The sequence below is a fragment of the Pongo abelii genome, chromosome 9 (genome assembly GCF_028885655.2).
Source record: "Pongo abelii isolate AG06213 chromosome 9, NHGRI_mPonAbe1-v2.0_pri, whole genome shotgun sequence".
Classification (NCBI taxonomy): Eukaryota; Metazoa; Chordata; class Mammalia; order Primates; family Hominidae; genus Pongo; species Pongo abelii.
In genome coordinates, this window is record NC_071994.2 from 98,639,810 (window position 1) to 98,660,273 (window position 20,464).

Sequence of the window (20,464 nt, forward strand, 5' to 3'; positions counted from 1 at the left end):
TCTACAGGAAGAAACAAAGAAAGAGGAAGGATACTATGCTAGGTTAAGACCTGTGGTTGGGATGCTGGTGATTGGAGATAAAAAGAAAATTAGCAAGAACTTCTTTTTTGGACAGGGCTAATTTAAGTCTTCTCCTTAGGAAGGAAAATGGATTTGGGATACTCCTTACATAATAATTATTATTTTCATTCATCTAGGACTTAACATTTTATACCCATTATCTTATCTTATCTTCTCCATGGATTGCAAACCTTGTGCAAGACCATGTAGCTATTCTGCAGGAAAGCTGGGCTACAAACTGAAATTTCCAGCACACCAGATTGAGTCATTTGAAGATGAGAAAAAACACAGTTTCATGAGGAAATTCAGCTACTTCTTAAAAGATCAGCATGTAAGAATCCAAAAATATTGTTGTTGAGGGCAGCTTCTTCAGCAAGCTCTCCTTCCCTGCCTTTTACAAACAGAAGTCCTTCTGTATGAAAGATCACAAGGGTAGGCTGCTCATCTCTGCCCATGTGAACAGCACATCCCTTTACTCATGCATTTCTGTTTGCCTCAGCCATGATGTTCCTGGATTTCACAAAGAGGGAGTTGTTTCTTGCACAGAGCAGTTCTGTGAGTCAGTGTGAAGAGAACTACCTGCCATATCACCTCCCACTATCTTAAAGAGGAGAGTCAACTTTGATCAAAGAGAGAGAGGAAGAAATCGTATGTTTTCTGTCTCTTGATTTTCTACTTTATTAATTTCCATTATAGTTTAACACTGTGGGTCCAAATCTGGGCTTGCAGTGAGGCAATCTGGTTCATGTTTTTGTCCCATTGATGGACACATTGTTTGCTTTGCTGTTAAAGAGATTTAGTGAAGTCTTTATGGATGCTGAGAAGATTAAAAAGCTTGATTGCAAGATGGTGCCTTCTGGACAGAGACACCATTCACAAAGTCTGGTGGTGCTGGTGGAGTCCCACTTACACCTATAAAAAAGTCTGAATTCATTTAACTTTCTCTGTAAGTTGTAGAAATCAAACATTCACTTTTTACTTACATAACATGTTTTCTTCAAGTTTCCTTTAAATTGTTCACTATACTAAATAGAGGAACTTAAAAAAAAAAGAATCTTTATCTTTTGCAGCTACTTCAATGTATGAAAGCTTGATTTCTCTGCCACCCACACAGTTTCCTCTGGGGCTTTAGCCTTACCAGTATTCTGTGACTCACTGTGTTACTTTTCATAAATAGATGCTAAATACCATCCCTGATTCTACTGGAAATGGCAGATAAAAATATTCAAGGAAAAATTTTAACTAATGCAGTTAGATTTTAACTATGCAAATCTCCATCAATTTCTCACGTCTCCTTTTTTTCCTCCTTCTCTTTCTCTTTTGTTTTCTGCTCACCAACCTGCTTGTCATAAACAGTGGTTGTCAAGCTCTGTCACATAACTCTGTTCTCTTCATTTCTCATCCCCCACACTGTACTACATAGCCTTTTTATTGGGAGAAGGAGGAGTCGTATTTGATCCTTCTCTCCCTTTCTCTCTTCTCCTTTATTTGCCCATTCTAACCGACACTGCATTTGTTCCCCTCCTATTTATTTCTCCCCTAGATCAATCAAGTGTCACTATGGCATGCTGGGTCCATCAAGTGTCATTATCGGTCCCAGAAAAAGTTACTTCCTCCTTCCTGAGACCTAGCTGAGTTGTCACCTTCCTTGTTTGCAAAGATTCCTGGGAACCCTTAAGGGGAAGACTCAAGAAAAATAAAGATACCCAGGGTAATTCCAAACCAGACTTGAAAGCAGAAACTGAAGGCAGAGAAAACAACTACATTTAAGATGGTGGCTTAACAATAGCAGTGGAAAAGAAACAGCATGCATTGGGCATAGATATCCCATTCTTCTAAGAACTTTGTTGGAGGACAGTTTCTCCGTGGGACCCTCACTTTCTGAACATCTTACAATCAGAGACGCTGACTTCTTTTGTTCTGAAATATCTTTTCAAGGATTCTGCATAGAAAGTAGCCCTGAAATACACAGAATGTACCTTCTTTGAGGCACTGACTTCTTTTGTTCTGAAATATCTTTTCAAGGATTTTACATAGAAAGTAGCCTTGAAAGATACAGAATTTACCTCCAGCAACAGGGCAGGCATGCTTACTGTGCATTGTAATGGATTTCAGTTCCCTGGTTTCAGAGTTCCTCTCTTGTCATGTGGCCCATGTGCAGGTGTCACCTGGCCTTCTTCACATCACCCTGTGGAAAATGGGGCTCAAGGAACTGCCACAAGAAAATTGATACTCTGCCTATTGCTGTCACTCTGAGTAATAAAATTCTTTGTTTCCAACCCAAGAGTTCTGTAAGCATCTATGAAACTGTAGCAGGCTAATATATTAACTTACAAGTAGGATAAAATCTCAACCCTTCACAGTTCCTGATAATTTCCAGACATTATGATTTTTTATGCTGTCAGTAGGAATATTGGGCAGATGAAAACTTGGAAGCTAAAATGTCTTCTCTATCAACATTTAGAAATCGTTAAACATACCTCTCCCTCCTCCTCATTCCCACCTCCATCTAGTCTAATGTACCTTCTTAACCTCAGTAATGAAAGTCTCTAATGGCCCATTTATTCAGTAGAGTGGATTTCTAAAACCCATTTTCAGATTACAGTTTGTGTGCCAGGATTACATTTGTTTTTATTAATAGAGAAAAGGGTCGAGCAGCTGACTTTTCAATCATTTAATCAACAAATGCATCCAGAGTACTTTCTTACTACTGTGTTAAGTGCTGCATAAAGCAGCCTTAGTTCTTGAAGCATCTTAACTTCTTTCACTGCAATAAAGAAAAATTTCCCTATAAAAAACAGCCTAAATGCTCAAGCCATTCATTCAGAAAGTAACCAGGGGAAACTTTTTGTTTTTTTTTTTTTTTTTGAGAATCGCTCTGTTGCCCAGGCTGGAGTGCAATGGCACAATCTCGGCTCACTGCAAATTCCGCCTCCCAGGTTCAAGCTATTCTCATGTCTCAGCCTCCCCAGTAGCTGGGATTACAGACGTCCACCACCACGAGGCAGGTGGATCACCTGATGTCAAGGGTTCGAGGCCAACCTGACCAACATGGCAAAAAGCCGTCTCTACTAAAAAAAAAAAAAAACATTTTTTATAAGAAGTCCTTTTTTTTTATGTTTTAAATTCTCCTGGGTTATAAGAAGTCTTTTAGGCCAGGAGCAGTGGCTCACACCTGTAATCCCATAACTTTGGGAGGCCGAGGAAGGTGGCTTACCTGTGGTTGGGAGTTTGAGACCATCCTGGCTAACACAGTGAAACCCTGTCTCTACTAAAAATACAAAAAAATTAGCTGGGCGTGATGGCAGATGCCTGTAATCCCAGCTACTCGGGAGGCTGAGGCAGGAGAATGGCATGAACCCGGGAGTTGGAGTTTGCAGTGAACTGAGATCGTGCCACTGCACTCCAGCCTAGGTGACAGAGCCAGACTCCGTTTCAAAAAAAAAAACAAAAACAAAAACAAAAAAACAAAATTAGCTGAGCATGGTGGCACACGCCTATAATCCCAGCTACTCAGGAGGCTGAGACAGGAGAATTGCCTGAACTCGGGAAGCGGAGTTTGCAGTGAGGCAGAATCCCGCCACTGCACTCCAGCCTGGGTGACAGAGCGAGACTCCGTCAAAAAAAAAAAAAAAAAAAAAAGAAGTATTTAAAAAGTATTATCTCTAGTCTATCTCTCTCACAAACAAAAAGATAACCTCAGGACCCACACTTAATACCCTTCTGAATTTTAAAAACCTCTGACCTTCAGGAAACTCAAAGACTAAAGAGTCCAGACCTACCAAGCCAACATCCTTTAGCTACTACTGATTTATAGTAATAATAAAATAAAACATTGCTATCTGTCATTTCCAGTTAATTCAATTCATGGTGAAGATTATTTACTGGGGGAAAGAGAGCAGTGAGTCATGGTGAGGCTTTAAGAGCTGGGAAAGGAGCCATATGAATACACACACACACACACATTTTCATGTCAGCTTGAATCATGGCATTTTCTAAACAATGGTGCTTAAAAGCTAAATCCTAAATGCATTTTACAGTTTAACAAAAACTTTATCACTTATCCTCAATCCTTCTAAGTCTCTGTGTTCCCCCAATTTAGTCCAGAATTTAACCTCTGACCCAACATAATACTGACCACTTTAATTTCAACCAAGTCTTCAGAGAGAGATTTAGGAAAACCAGTGCAACTTGTTTATTTGGTGGGGAGTGGATAAGTGTGAAAACTTACTGGATTATATTCCCAGGGTCCTCAGCAACCACCCATTAAGGCGCTGAAAAGTTTATAGAATAGTCCCAAGTCTTGCATTCTTTCTATGGGGGTGGAGGAGCCCCAAAAGCTGTTCTGTTTCCTGTGACCTACCGCACCATTCACAGATGGTTTTTTAGCAATACTGCCTGTTTTCTCTGTGTTGGTTTCTCTTTAGAAGAAGTGCTACCAACGTTCAGCAGATAGACAATGACACAGGTTGCACTGCTTGCTCTCTTGGCCTCATTCCCACCCTAATATGAGAAAAGACCTTGTCCCAGATTTGCATAACTGTGAAACTGCATGTTTTAGGCAAAAACAAAAGTGGTTATTCTATGCACACCAAAGAGATGGAGGAAGATGCCTAAGTTGATGGCATTTTCACAATAGAAAGACTTTTAGGTAGTTATTGACTTGGAATTTGTTCTCTTCTCAATTAAAAGCCAGAGTTATTTATATAACTACTCACACTGCCTCCACTGAATGAGAGAGCTGAAAAAAATGAAGTGAAGCACAGGAAAGAGTTAAGCCATTCCTAGGTGACCAGTGCTGTGAGCTGACTGAAAAAAAGAAAATCTGTAAAAGTTCTAGCATGACACAGATCCAGGCAGTTGTGCTTAGGAAGAAGACTAATGAGAACTAAAGAGATACAGCTGATGGAAACTCATGTTAAGGCGTAAACTCAAAGCAATTGCAGATAGAAAGCCTGAGACTTCTCAAGTAGTTTAAGTGTTCTGATTCAACAAGTAACCATTCCAATAGAGACCTATGGGGAATGTGGAATAGTGTCACATAAAAGATAATAAAATCACATAGTAGAATTAGATGAAAAGGTCGGGGGGAAGTAAAGATCTATACATGGGCCAGGCAGAGACATTTCCTTTAGGTATCCCTGGATAAACCTTTTATCAGTTCTGTAATAACTTAAGATAGGAAATACTGCAATTGCTTGACTATATATTATTTGCAGGAGTGGTGGTGGGTATGTGTGTGTGTTTGTATTTGCTCATTAAGTACATAGTTGAACCTAGTATATTCCTTGGTTGTGGGTTTAATTATTCTCTTTCATTTGTTTAACACCTCATGTAAATCCACCACTAAGAAAATATCTTAATGGATGATTATCTGGACTGGATCTGCCCAGTGGAAAATCACAACCAAGGTTCTGGTGATCAGGGTAAGCAAACATTAGCAACAGCCCTTCCAGAATGTTGCTTTAGCAGGATTATTCCTATCTGAATATGCCCTACTATATACCAGAAGGCACCAGGCTGCGGAAGAAGGGTCCCAGGAGATTTTGTTGCAGTATGTAACTCTCCTCATAGAGAGTGTGATTTGACAGAACTAAATGGCCTCCCCACCCTCAATTCACCTCCTTCATCAGGCTACCACGTGCCTGAAATTCTTCGCTCCCTTTGTTAAAGTGCAATTAGAGGGAAAGGGGTGTTTAAGAATTTAGTCATTAGCTTCTACTCAAACACTGATCAGGATATTTCTTCAGATTAACTACCAGGGGATCTTGAATATAGTGAACATATTTTACAAATCTAAAATTGGGTCAAGTGGTTGGACAAGTAAAAATGTAACTATGAACTTTTAAAATTTTTGAACTTAGTACCAGAAGAACTGACATATTAATTTCTCATAGGCATGGAAAAGTGTTATTCTAATGGAGAGGAGAGGGAGGAAAGGCAATGGATCCAGGTGGAATGGAATAGTTCAGGGCCATTATTGCAAGAGAACATCATGGAATTCACAGAGGAATGGGAAGATAGGAAAGGACAGGGAAACAGCTGTTTCTGAAAAACAAAATGTCACAGGGCTGCCCTAGATGACCCTAATGTTTCCATTTAGCCCTGAATATTTTTACTGCATTCTTCACGGGGGAAAAAAAAAGTAAAGGAAAAGTAAACAAAGATAAAATATCCTACGCCCTTGAACATAAAATAAGGAGAAAGTGGATGTTCAATCCAACATTTCCTGAGTTTAAACTGTGTGTCAACCCCTAAGCCAGGTGCTATCCCTGCACTACTGGGCCAAGGACCAGGCTATTGGGCACGTGTTACCATAGCGACACGCTACTGAGAACAACCTCATGCCCCACTTATACTGAGGCTTCTAAATATTCCCAAGGTTCCTCTCAAGCAGAAATAGATTTTTCTTCACACTTCTAAGAAAGGACTGTATTTATTTGTTTATTTATTACCATAAAGTTTAGCAATATTACGCAAAAACTAAGTGCTAGGAAAGAAAATATACTTTCATCGGGCATGCCAGGTGTTTTTGTCTGAAAGACAAAAAAAGATCTTACCTGACATCTGAGCAGAATATCAAGAGCTCTTAATCAAGTTTTCAATTTCATTTGCCCAGATAAGCTTGCATAATGTCTTTAGGACATAAATTTCCCAGCCTTCACTCCTCAAAACATCATGAAAGAGCTAAATAAAGTGAAAGTGGCAAGTGATACAGGAACTGAGGTATGTCAATTCCTTTAATGGGCTGGGAAACTCCTGATTTCGAATTTAAGAAAGATACAGCCGCAGTCCGACCTTGCCTAGTCAGGCATTGCTGGCAGCTGCCGCCCTGGTTAGAGAGCGCCCTCTACCGTTTCTCCTCTTTGTCGGCTCCAAGCATGCCAATACCCAGGCCGACTCACAGTTACAAAGCACCAATTGGACAAGTGTATCCTGGACTGTGAAATAAATTGAGAGGAAGAAAGCACCAGCTTTGGAGCTGGGCAGAGAGGATCATATCGGAGGTTTGGAAGGAGAATTTCGGACTTCTCCTCACCACCCAGACCCCTGGTCCTAGGATGCCTTCCAGGAAGATCAGACATGGCTTGATTTAAGAGCAGAAGAATCTATCGCCAGAATTTCTTTACCTCCTATCATACATAGAAGTAAGAACAAGAGACAATCAGAAGGAAGTAAAGAACAAGCCAGAGAGACAGAGCAAAGGAGAACCAAGAGAAAGAACCCCAAAGGAAAAGAAGTAGAGAGAAGAACAGAAAAGGAGTCAGGCAGAAAATAATAGAATAGTCTTTATTTCCTTTTCACTCCCTCCTCTTTTTTAAAACAATGTTTCTAATGAGTATCTAGTTTCATTTGAAAGTTTTTGAGCGCACTTGTTTACCTTTGCTACAATTTTCAGAGTTTAGCACTTTTGTGGGCTGGGTGTCGGCAGCTGAGGCTCAACTGTCATTGTTCATTTCTGCTGTGATTTTGCGCTGATATTTGTATGTCATCATTTAGTCGTTTTGTTGTTTGTTTTTGCCATCAGCTTGTGTTTGTTGCAAGGCAGTTCTGCTGCTGTCTGTCCTCCGCTTCTGGATGCATGTCACTGCTCACACTGCCTCATTGACATCTTTCCAAGACTACATATCAGGACCCAGACCTAAACAGGTTTCCCTCCCTCTGGAGAAGCACTGTGAGGTGGTGAAGTCCAGCCCCTCCAAGTGATTCTTGAAAGGGACAGGTAACAAAAAATTATTGAGGGTGTTGGGGAACAGAACCATCATAGGTTTTCTTGTTTAATATACCTAATAAAATATGGAATTTAAAGGGACTAAAGTATTGTCCAAAGTCAAACAGCTTGTAAGTAACAGGATTTGAACCTGTGGATCCCAAAGTTCATTCTTTTCCCTACATTACACTGCCCCAGAGCTCTTGTAGCCCTGCCAATCTAGGCTCACTCCAAAAGAAATATTCCCCACTTGCAAGAGTTCATAGAACTGTCCACACTACTGAAATTGTTATGTTTTCCTTGTAATAGGCACATGTACTCAAATTTGCATAATGTAAATGTAGACAGAGTGTAACTACCATGTAAGCACAACTACCATATAAGTGTTATGAGTGATCCTTTGGAAACAAGCCTACAAAAATCCTGAAATAATATGAAAATAGACATTTTTTATTCTCCTGGGAAGCAGATGACATCATTTTTTATGCAAAGTACACTAAGACAGTAGAGTGCTGGTGAGGTGCTGATAACGCAGCTCTCTGTCAGGAATACGGAAGCCCTAACTTCCAGTGTTTGCTGATTTCTGTGGTGTAAGTATTTCCATCATGGCAAAATATAAGCTACCAATATGACATCACTGAATGCGGAACTGGGGAAAATTGTGCTTAGTTAGCTCTTGTGAGCCCACACAAGCTGGCACTGGCATACAACAGCACTAAGGGCTGCGCACCCATCACTGGAATTAGACTGCACGTGCACATCAAGGAAGAGAGCCTGTAGCAAGTACCATGACAAGCAGGATAGGGTGAAGTGTGTCAGTTCTGGAGCCCAACTGCATGTAGGTTTCAAAGCCCAGCTTTGCCATTACTAACTGGGAACTTGGGCAAATTTCTAAAATATTCTGTCTTGCATTCATATATAAAATGAAGGTAGTAATAGTATTTACTTTATAACGTTGTTGCAAGAATTAAATGAACTGATGCATGAATAGGGTTTAATAAGTATTACCTACTGTTACATTTTATGTGTTTAGGAGTATAATACCCTACTAAAGATCATCTTGGCAATACCTCAAATAAAGTACAAGAAGAATAAGAATGACTGTCACTGTGGACTTCACAATTTCAGTGCTGAGCATCAGTGAGAGTGATGGGAGTACTTTCAATCCCTAAGAATAGTTGCTTCTTCAGGCTCAGACACTCAGCTACTCTATGTGCAACCCCCTGCCACCTCCCTCTGTTGCAGAAAAAGCCATGGCAGCTTTTCAACCAAGATTCTTAAGACAGGAGAAAAGTTCCACCCTTAGGCAGACAGCAGGGAATCATACAATAGCTGAATCTACTTGGCACTGAATTGTTTGGAATAAAGAAGATTCAAACACTTTTATGAATGTATGTTCTTCAGTATCTTTTAATTTCTGTTCTTATTATTTTTAAAAAAATCTATAAAGGTCTTACTCAGAAAAGTGAGGCCTTCTTAATTCTGGCAGACACTAAGACATACAGTCCTATTCAGAGAGAGAAAAAAAAGCAATGAGTTAACTAGATATGTGACAGAATGAATCAATCTTTCTTTTGCTTTTCATGTCTACTTTTTGAAAATGCACATGATTATCTTTTCCATTCTGGGTCTATTCCTAATAAATTACATTTCATATTTTATTACCTCCTGCTTGAAATATTATAATAGCCATCAAAAATAATGTCCAGATTACAGTTTTGTTCATAAGTTATTTTATTTTATTTTTCTGTCTAACACAGGCCAGGCACTGCTTAGGACATGGTGGGGTTGGGGGGTGGGGGTTTGTCCAGTGATAAAGAGTTGGATATGATTACTGCCCTGAAGGAGTTCACATTATATTAAGGGAGAGAAACAGTAACAAAATCAACAAATACATGAACATGATAATTTTGGATTGTGGTCATTTGTATGAAGAAAATAAAGAAAGTGATATGGTAGAAAGGAGGCATCAAGGAGAATCTCTTAGGTGAGGTCTCATTTGAGCTGTGAGAAGGAACCAGCCATTTGAAGAGCAAAGAGAAGCATGATCCAGTGGGAGAACTGCAGGATGAAAAGCCGTAGGCAGGGAAGAGCTTAGCATGTGACCGGAGCACATTCCTCCTCTTCCATGCCTTCTTTCAGTACCTATTACCCACCCGCTGCTTTATCTTCCTAAAATGTCCTTTAAGAGTATCTTTTCTTCTAAAAAGCTGCAATGGCTTCACAATTCCTAGCAATTCCAATTCTTTGCCATGACTTTTGAAGCCCAGCACACTCTATCCCTTCCCACTTTCTGGGCTTTATCTCCCACTAACCCTCTGTACAAAGCCTGCACCAAGTTGGATTCCTCACCATCTCCTATATTGTTTTTCACAGTTTTGCTCATTCCATTTCCATTGGCTTGGCTTCATGACTTAGCCAGAACCCACATATCTTTCAGGGACTAGTTAAAAATGTTTTTATCTCTCCTGGCAAGCCTTCTTTTGAGTCTTTACAATGCTTCATATCGCTCGTGGTCAATACCAATAACTCATCAATTAAACTACCTAGTTGTTTAATTGTAAGTTTATTTATTTATTTATTTCTCTTGTAAGTTTTATTATTTCATTCATGCCTCGTTCTCTAAGTAGTCGCATGCTTTGGGGGTAACATCCCCAGCAGATTTTTAAGCTCCTGGAGGGCAAGTAGTGATAGCTGATGTTTATTCATATCACACAGCACCAAGAACAAGGCCTTGGGGCTAATAGGCCTTTCTCTTGATCTGATCATTTCTTCTCCATGACTTCTCTCATTGCATTTTGCATAATTCCTGAGAGGAACTTATCTCTATAAGAGAGCTCTGAATTCAGTTGTTAATCACATATCCTGTATGCTTTTAGCCTCACTAAACAGTGGACATTTGCTCTCCAAATGGCTGGTTCCTTCTCATAGCTCAAATAAGACCTCATCCAAGAGAATCTTCTTGATGTCTCCTTTCTACCATATCACCCTCTTTATTTCCTTCATACAAATGACCACAATTCAAAATTATCAGGTTTGTTTCTTGGTTGATTTGGTTATTGCTTCTCTCCCTTAATACATTGTGAGCTCCTTCAGGGCAAGAATCATATCCAAATGTTTACCACTGGATCCCCCTCATGCCTTATGCAGTGCCTGGCCTGATGGAGTGAGTATAGGCAAAAGTGGGAAGAGCTGATGCACAGGAATTGTCTTATTTGTTTCTAGAGGTTCTTCACCATTAATAACCCTGAGCTTAATTTCAATTACCCAGCCATATTATGGAAATTCTGGAATTCCTTGTTTTCATTAATGTTTAGCAACAGGTTAATGAATATAGCCAGATATAAAACATACATAAAATTTTAAGATCATAAATTTTATAGAAAGAGAGAACAGAGTTCAATTCCCACTCCACCATTTATAACCCATGTAACCTTAGTCATGCTCCTGGTATTATTGAACTTGTTTCTTCAACTGTAAAGTCAAGATAACATTCACCTAATGGAATTTTGTGAGGATTAAGTGAGTAACATGTGTAAAACACTTATCGCAGTGCCAAGTAGTAAGGGTAATTGGTAGTCGCATTTAGATTCACAAAGCCTAGCAGGGAGCTGGCCCACAAGAAGGGCTCAATATATAAACACATGTTGAAAAAAATAGAATAGACAAGAATAGCTCCATCCCATCCCAGACCCCATAAACAGACCTAGTCTGACTAAGCAATGGATGTTAGGAATATGCAAATGTTCATCTTTAGGCCTCAGTCTTCAATGTCCAGCATTTGTCAAAACAGTTCACTTATGATAACCTGCTCTGCGTGTTCTCACCTTCTCTGGCTTTTTCCTAAACTCTTCTCCCAGTTTCCGCTTCTGGCCTCTTCTGCTTCGATTAACCAGTGGGACATCTCCCTCTGGTTTGACGCTTGTGCTCCTAGACCCAGTAGAACAGTCAGTCATATTCTGGGTCCACACACTTTTGACTCTGGGTAAAAGTTGTTCCCATTCTGTCCAGGGAAGCCCTTCTGATCTCACCGAGAGAGAGAGATGGGCCATACTCATTCAAATGAGTTAACTAGCTAAAAAAAGCAAAAATATCAGTCATCAATTTGAGAGATAAATACATATTCAATTTTGTAATCATATTTTTATTGGTTGCTGGAAAATAAAGTATTCCACATTTTAATGTTGCACATTAGCCTGTCCACTGTTAGAGACTAATGTTAACTATTGTTAAATTTTGAATGCAACCCGTAATACACATCCTACAAACATGATATATCAAAACCTCTTGCAGTGGAATGATTATTACATACATATGAAGGACCAAAAGGTGTGAACTTGTCAAAGCTTGTCCTTGGTTTCTTTTAACACCATTCCTTAGCAAACTGTTTCTGAGATTCATTGCTTTCCCTATTATTCTTCTTTCAGCCAGTTGTCAATGAATATCCCTCAGGTGTGGACTGACATTGCCTTAAGGTGTTTTAAGTGCAAAAAAAGTCTAAGGCTTAAAATACAGTACCTCCCAATGGTATTTACACTTTTATATGGGACTATTGAAAGAAAGCCCCTAAAGAATGACTCTCTCAGGGTAAGATTCAGATATCTTGAAAAAGGTTGAAAATTACACCTGTCTCTGAAATTACATCATTTGTGGGCTCACTTACTCCATCCTCCACGAAGGTTAGAGCCCAGACAAAGCAGACAGTAAGCAATAGAATGATTGAGGTGAGTATGTAAAATATGTAGCTCTCTTCTTTCACATGACCCCTGAGGTTAGAAGCAGAGTCATTGGCTCCCAGCTGCTCCAAGAAAGTTTTAGAACAATCAAGGCCAGCTGTGAAAAATCCTCTCATGGTTTGGCTTCCAACAGACAGCAGCTTTTCTGTGAAAAGTAACAGCTCCTTTTCCTTAGCTAAAACCTGAAAAGTCTGTGCTCTCTGTAAAATCCAAATTGGCCAATGATTTTGAAAGAATATTGATACTGAAACCACCAACACAGAGAAGGCAGAAATGTCCCTTTTAGCAGCAATGTGGCACATAAAGACTGGACATAAAGGTATATAATTCAGCATACTTATTATTTCCAGAGGGCTAAGGGCACTTAAGTTCAGTAAACTCCATGGTCCTAATAGTCTAATATTGTGTATTTCTCATGCCTGATTCAAAATCACAAAACTCACCAGCTCATTTTGTTAATGAGAAAAAACAAGTTATGACTTAGAAGGGACCATGAAGGAAAGCTAAGGCAACCAGTATAAAGCACAACAGAATATTAAGTGTGCATGTCACTTGGCTGGGACACCAGAGTATCACAGGCAAAGGGGTAGAGTTGTGGTGGATGCTGAAAATGGCTGGGTAGAGACCCTCAAGGGAGACTAGAGATAACTGCGGCTAGAAGACAAAAAGACCTGTGGGTAGGAGGTAGTGAAAGTGATTAAATCCTCCTCCTGAGGTATATTAGGGAGCAGTTGAGCCATGGGTATCAGAATGAGCCCAAGCAAAATGATTCCTATAATATTAAGCCATTACAGGCAAGCAAGGTCAAGGACTCTCACAAGAGGAGAAATACAGAGATGTGACAGAGAGATTTCCAGCTTCACATAGTAACGCCCGAACTGATGTTTTATCTTAATTAAAGCTTAATATAACCCTGTGTTAAGAGTTTCTTGCCCCATATATTCTGAGATATACCTCTGAACAAAGGAAATGTGCCGACTGAGAAATATTCCACAAAACTAATTGCTTGATAAATGTGTGCAAAACACATAACACAGAGATATTAAACAGGAAAGCTGGGAGAAGTTCTGTGCTAAAGTCAATAGAATAAAATCAAACCAAAATGGTAGAGTGTGGGATAATGCAAAGAATGTCAATTATACAATTCCGTTGTATAATACCACCATATAACTAGGGTCTATAAGTCCACATACACACCTAGGGAGGTAGTCTTATTTACCTCTTTCAACTTTTATATTCTGACTAATACTTATTAGAGTCAATATTGGTATGTTGATTCCATATAGCTTGTTGATTAGGGATCAGATGAGAAGATTATTCTAATACTGAAATACTCCTTTTTCACCTATGATTTAATCACCTAACTAAAGTTTACTGTGTTCTTTGGGAATCCAAAGTGGGTGGTGGGAAAATGGAATTATCTCTAGCGTCTTTCCCAAACTACACATACCCATCCATACATAGATTCTGATGGGCCCTTAAGGGAAACCTCCCACCTTCCCACCCCTCCAGAGGCACAGTGCTGCTGACAGACACAAATTATCAGGTGCACTGAGTGAGGAAAAAATGTTAGAACCATCAGCAAAATAGGAAAAACTACTGGACTACAGTCCGATGGAACTGGAATTGAATTTGGGTTCTCACCCATACTAGCTCTTTGTTTCAGACAGTTATTTAACCTCTCTGCTCCATTTCCTTGTCTTCAAGGAAAGGGGGGACAATGAGAGCTAATTCCCAAGTTTAAACATTAAATAAGATTATTTATGTGATAATGATATTAAATGTTTGTAAAATCTGAATAATATTGTGCCATTCATAACTATCTATGTTATTTTAGCAAACAAATATGTCAGATTCTACCCACTGTTTTTATTTTATTTCCCCTTATTTTCATTTATATCACCTTCCACTGGTTTGTACTAAAAGGATTTCCTGGACTGTATGTTTTTAATGTTTGTAGAAAGAAAGCTCTCTAAGGAAAGACTCTTTCCTCTATATCCAATGGAATCATTGGCACAAAATTTAGGAAGTTAAGAAGAAATAACATTCTTACAGTTATTTGATTCAACATGGAAATTTCTTTTAGGATGAACTTTTTGCTGATATCATTGGCTCAAAGTAAAACTGCCGAATATAAAGATATGATTCCAGCATTAATAGAGCAAAACTGTGAAACTGTACCAACCAACTTGAATTGTATTCTCATTGGTGCTGCCAATTAATGAAGTTAGACAAACAATTTTCCCACATTACAATGTAGTCTACTCAAAAGCCTAAGGAATGCCACCTGCCCATCAAAAATGAACAAATGTGACGTAATTCCATTGTATAATACCACCATATAACTAGGTTCTGTAAGTCCATATACACACCTAGGGAGGTAGTCTTATTTACCTCTTTCAACTTATATATTCTGACTAATACGTATTAGAGTCAATATTGGTATGTTGATTCCATATGGCTTGTTGATTGGGGAATCAGATGAGAAGATTATTCTAATACTGAAATACTCCTTTTTCACCTAATGGTTTAATCACCTAACTAAAGTTTACTGTGTTCTTTGGGAATCCAAAGTGACCATTGGTGAACCTGACAAAAAAAAAATTCATCTTCTTAGAATTTTGTGATGCAATTAATATTTATTTTGGAACCCTCAGAACCCCAGAGAAGAGTTAGGTATAGAAAGAAACTCTAAAGAGTATATAAGTGCCCCAGAAGATTTTCCCCTTCCTCCCTGTCACATATCTCTTTGCCTCAACCCACTTAAATTCTGAGAAAAAAATCAATACAGTTAAATGAATGTAAGTATGCGTTTATCATCGTCTCTTTAAGTAGAATTATGTCCACGTTTTACAAGTTCCATTTCTTTAGCTGTGAAAAACTAGTTTTATTTAGCTGAGGTTGAGAATATTGGGCAGAGTCAAGGTGAGCATCTAGTGAAAATCTTTGGAAACACTCCACGGATAAAGCTGAAGACATTAATCACCAGAATAACAAATGAAATTGAATTGTTCTAGAATTGGGCTCCTTCACCTCATTTTCCACTTCTTCTTCCAGTGTGGTCATCAGGATTCAATTCTGGTCCTATGCTGTCCATAAGATAATACCAAAGGGAGCAGACACTCAACATTTACTTCTTTTTATCTCGACTCTAATCAAGAAAATACGACAATGTTTCTGATATCTCTTCTCAAAAAACTTTTTTTTTTACTTTAAGTTCTGGGATACATGTGCAGAATGTGCAGGTTTGTTACATAGGTATACATGTGCCGTGGTGGTTTGCTGCACCTGTCAACGCATCATCTAGGTTTTAAGCCCCGTATGCATTAGGTATTTGTTCTAATGCTCTCCGTTCCCTTGCCCACTATCCCCTGACAGGCCCCAGTGTGTGATGTTCCCCTCTCAGTGTCCATGTGTTCTCGTTGTTCACTCTCACTTATGAGTGAGAAGATGAAGTGTTTGGTTTTCTGTTCCTGTGTTAGTTTGCTGAGAATACCTGAAAGCTTTGAAAAATCAGATTACCATTAAGAAATAATTCTTAAACTCAAAAATTTTGCCCAAAGAACTTCCTTCTCTGGAGATCTGAAAGAACAAATTAAATACTCATCATAAATATCCAAGTGCAAAACTACCAGTTTTGCATTTATAAAACTACCAGTTTGCAGATGAGGAAACTAAGATTCAGGAAGTGTAAATGATTTATCCCATCATGAAGTTAGTTAATAGAAGAGCAAGTTGCTCCTTACTCTTACTATCTTACTTTTTTGTTAATCATTTATACGCAAATCCTGAGTACCTACCATATCCATTGCACTGAGGGCTGTGAAGGGAACAAATCCAAAACATTCATGGTTCCTTCTCCCAATATTATTATTAGATACTTTAAACATTACAATAATGATAACCACTATATATCAAATACTCATTACGGGGCAGAAACTGGGTCAATATCATAGTCACAGACATTATTCTCTTGATATGAGTGTTAGTTTCTTCAGTTTACAGATGAAGAAAAGGAAACTGGTATGCAAAATGTCATATAATTGTCTCAAATCACACAGTTCATCAGAAGCAGAGGTCAAATTTGAACTTACATTTGCGTGATTCCAAGACCTTTGCTCTTAACTATATCATAAGCTGATGTAGTTCTACAACTGAAACTTAACATTTACCTCCAGAGACAATGGAAGATACTTTAGCTAAAAGTAAAAGAAATTTTCAAAAATAAGGTTTATTAACGCTAGAATAATTTAACAAAGGGAACCTGTAGAACTTCATCCCTGTAGGTGAGTTGAAAATGAGAGGATACTAAATTAGAGGTTTTATTTAAGAGTGGGTCTACCTAATTGCCTAGTAGGAAGTGAAACCAAATGGTATTTCAAGCTTTCTTTTATCCTATGACTTTAAGGAAAAACAATAACAACCATAAAACACCACCACCTACGACAACAGTCTTCTGTGTTTTCCCATGCATTCAAATGAGCTAAAAATTAATAAATGCATTGCAAGTAAAATAGCTATGCAGCACTCTTGGGAAATGTGGTTCCACGGAGATGCCACAGAGACTTTCATTGTAAAGCCTGGTACTGAAGTTTGGACAAAGGTGTGTTTGTGTGCGGTGACTAAGCTTGTGTGGGAGGGAAGCAACCACTGCAGATGGCTGAAAAATATGCTAATGTTGAAATACCCATGTGATGGCTGGCATCCTGAAAGAGAGACAGATGTTTCCTCCCAAGAAGAATTTTAGAACAAGTGGCTTGCTGACCTATTCAGGCTTGATTCCTTAACTGCATCTCAGGGTCATACACACGTCAGAACCACTGAGACAATTGTCCTCCTCACTTTGTACCCCAGGAAAGAGATAGAGCGGCTAATTAATCACAAGGCCTTTGCTGATAATACCTTTCATTTGAAATTTTTGTTATGTTTTTGTTTTTAAGATGTTTTCATGTTCTCTGAGACTTGCTTTCAGAATGCTGCCTTTGTTCAAATGCTAGGTCTCCTACAGTGCTCACATTGCTCCACTCTCTGTACGTTTTTTTTTTCCCCATAAAAACCATCCCTCTTATATTCACTTTTTAAATCTTTCTTTTCCCCACTAAACTATATGCTCATTTCATGGCAGGGAGCATGACCAACTTGTTAACCACAAAATCCCAAGAGTCCAACATAATGCAAGATACACAGAAGTCTCTCAAAAACATCTTTCCTCAGCACTCCTGAGAATACCTACAAGACATTCTCAGATATACTAGAGAGGCAGAGCGTAGATTGTCTTTTATTAGTCTACTTAAACAAGATTGTTCATTCCTTCATTTATTCAACAAAAATTTGGGGGTTTATATCAGGTGTCAGGCACTGCTCTAAATGACCAGGATGCTGCAACAAAAAGAACAACAAAAAAAATTCCCATCCTTGTGGGTTTAGGGTGTTAGCATCAATATATTTTAAAAAGAAATTGAAAAAAACCCAGGTACTTTGACTACAAAAATCATTTTGTTTGCAGATTACATAACACTGCTAACTCGAGTTCCTGGGTCTATAGAAGAAAAATAAAATTAAAAATTAAAAAACAGCCAGGCGCAGTGGCTCACGACTGTAATCCTAGCACTTTGGAAGGCCGAGGCGGGTGGATTACCTGAGGTCAGGAGTTTGAGACCAGCCTGGTCAACATGGTGAAACCCTGTCTCTACTAAAAAAAATACAAAAAAAAAAAAAGTTAGCCAGGAGTGGTGGCACATGCTTGTAATCCCAGCTACTTGGGAGGCTGAGGCAGGAGAATCGCTTGAACCCAAGAGATAGAGGTTGCAGTGAGCCGAGATCATGCCACTGCACTCTAGCCTGGGCAACAGAGCGAGACTCTGTCTCAAAAAAATATAAATAAATTAATTAATTAATTAATTAAAATTCAAAAACATTGCTAAGGATCTCACACGTTTTCTATCTTAATCAGGTGGGGATTGTCCCCATAAACAAGAAGAGTTTTAACCTGCAAAGTACAACTTAAAGAAATATAAATCTGCTGTAATGGATATGAAAGCTAACTATGTACCACTCCATCCCCACCTTTCTGCTTCTGGCATTACAAGCTCTCCAATAGCTTTAGCATAAATTCACATGTCCTATTGTTTCTTGCCACCTCTCAGGGTTCTGAAGGAATAGGCACCAGGTTCTGATAAGAATAGAAACATCTGGAGTGTGGGAGTGTTCATCTAAAGGAAAAAAAAGTGAAAATAGCATGCATTGAACTGTTTGGTGTGTAAGTAATGATTAGGGTTTTCACATACATTGTCTCATTTAACCTTTGCAATAAACAAACAACAAAGTACATCATATGCCTCCCTTTTATTTTCTACCAAATGAGGAAATAGGGTAAGAGGTAGAGATGTACCTTTATGGATCTATAGAGAGATTTATGGCTTTTGTAATGGTCAGAGCACCTAAATCACTAATTAACTTCCTAGCAAATTTATAGGCTGACATAACAAGTGAATAAATGGCTCTACTAGATACTGAGGAATTTTGTTGTTCATAACCTTGTGCCAAAAAACAAATGGGAAGCCATTAGATCAGAGAGAGTGGCCATCTACCTTCTATTCACCCAGGGAAGATTTTGTAGAAAAAAATGGGAACTGGCTACAGTTGATACTATATAAAGAAATCCTGACTTTTAAAATTCTCCACTGTCTTTCTTAACAGATTCTCTTTTTTTTTTTTTTTTTTCTGTCCTTAAGGTCTCAAAGTTTTCTCCAGCTGAAAATACAGCTGCTTCATACAAACATTGCATAAAAAAATTAATAACAATAAACCTCAGAGGAATCAGGGAAGTGGTGATAAGGCTGCTTTATGCTTTCCTTTTACCCAACTGAAAACTTCCTTTAGGCCTCACTTGCTGAATGCCAAGAGGCCAGGGAGGAGCACTAGGGAACATAGGAGAGAGACAGGATAGCGGGAAGCAGCGAACAGATATGGGAGCAAAGGGAATTTTAAAAAGAGGAAAGGTCTCTGGCCGGGGCTGGCCAGAGGAAAAAATTGAAGGTCAGCAGAGGGGTTTTAACACAACCCTCTCCATCTCCCTCTCTATTCTCTACAGTGTTTTCATCACCCTCAGCTCCTACCCTCTCCCCAGCTGCTCTAATTCCCATCCTCCCATCCACCTGAAACAACAAATGCTCCAGAACAAGAGTCAGTTTTGTGTTTACTGACTCATTTTGCACAAATGTACTTATTTGTGCCTCATTTTGCACAAATGTACTTATGTTCTGATTTTAGAACCTAGTCTTGCCACTGATTTTTTTTATCCTCAACCACAAACAAATCTATTAGCATGTATTAAGGCTATGGAAAAAACCAGACTGGACTATAACCAGCAGAATGGACACTACTGCCCATTCTCTTCCAGACAATTAATAGTTACTACAAAGGCAGAATGCTGTAAAGGGCCAGACACCAGTATATACACATTCTTTTTTCTTTGGTCTAGATCAATGGTAATCAAGTTTCAATATGCTTAATAATTACTGAATAGTAAATATCACAAAATCATTTACACTATAATTCATAGGTGATTTAAGGGCTTTTTTGTTTGTTTGTTTGTTTTTTGTTTTCTGAGACAGGGTCTTACTCTGTCACCCAGGCTGGGGCGCAGTGGGCAATCTCACCTCACTGCAACCTCCACACGTCCTGGGCTCTAGTAATTCTCATGCCTCAGTCTCCCAAGTAGCTGGGATTACAGGCATGCACAACCAAGCCCTGTTAGTGATTTAAGGGCTTTTAAGTAAAATTTTGTCTCTGCAAAATTTTCATCTAGTTTTGACTTTTAAACATGCCCAGCTGCAAAAGGTCATCTCTACTATAATACATTTTTCTGGAGAGAAAGTTATAGCATTTGAAATACTCTCTGAGGAGCCTATAACCACCAAAGATAAGAACAGCTCCTCTTCCCATAACAAATCTC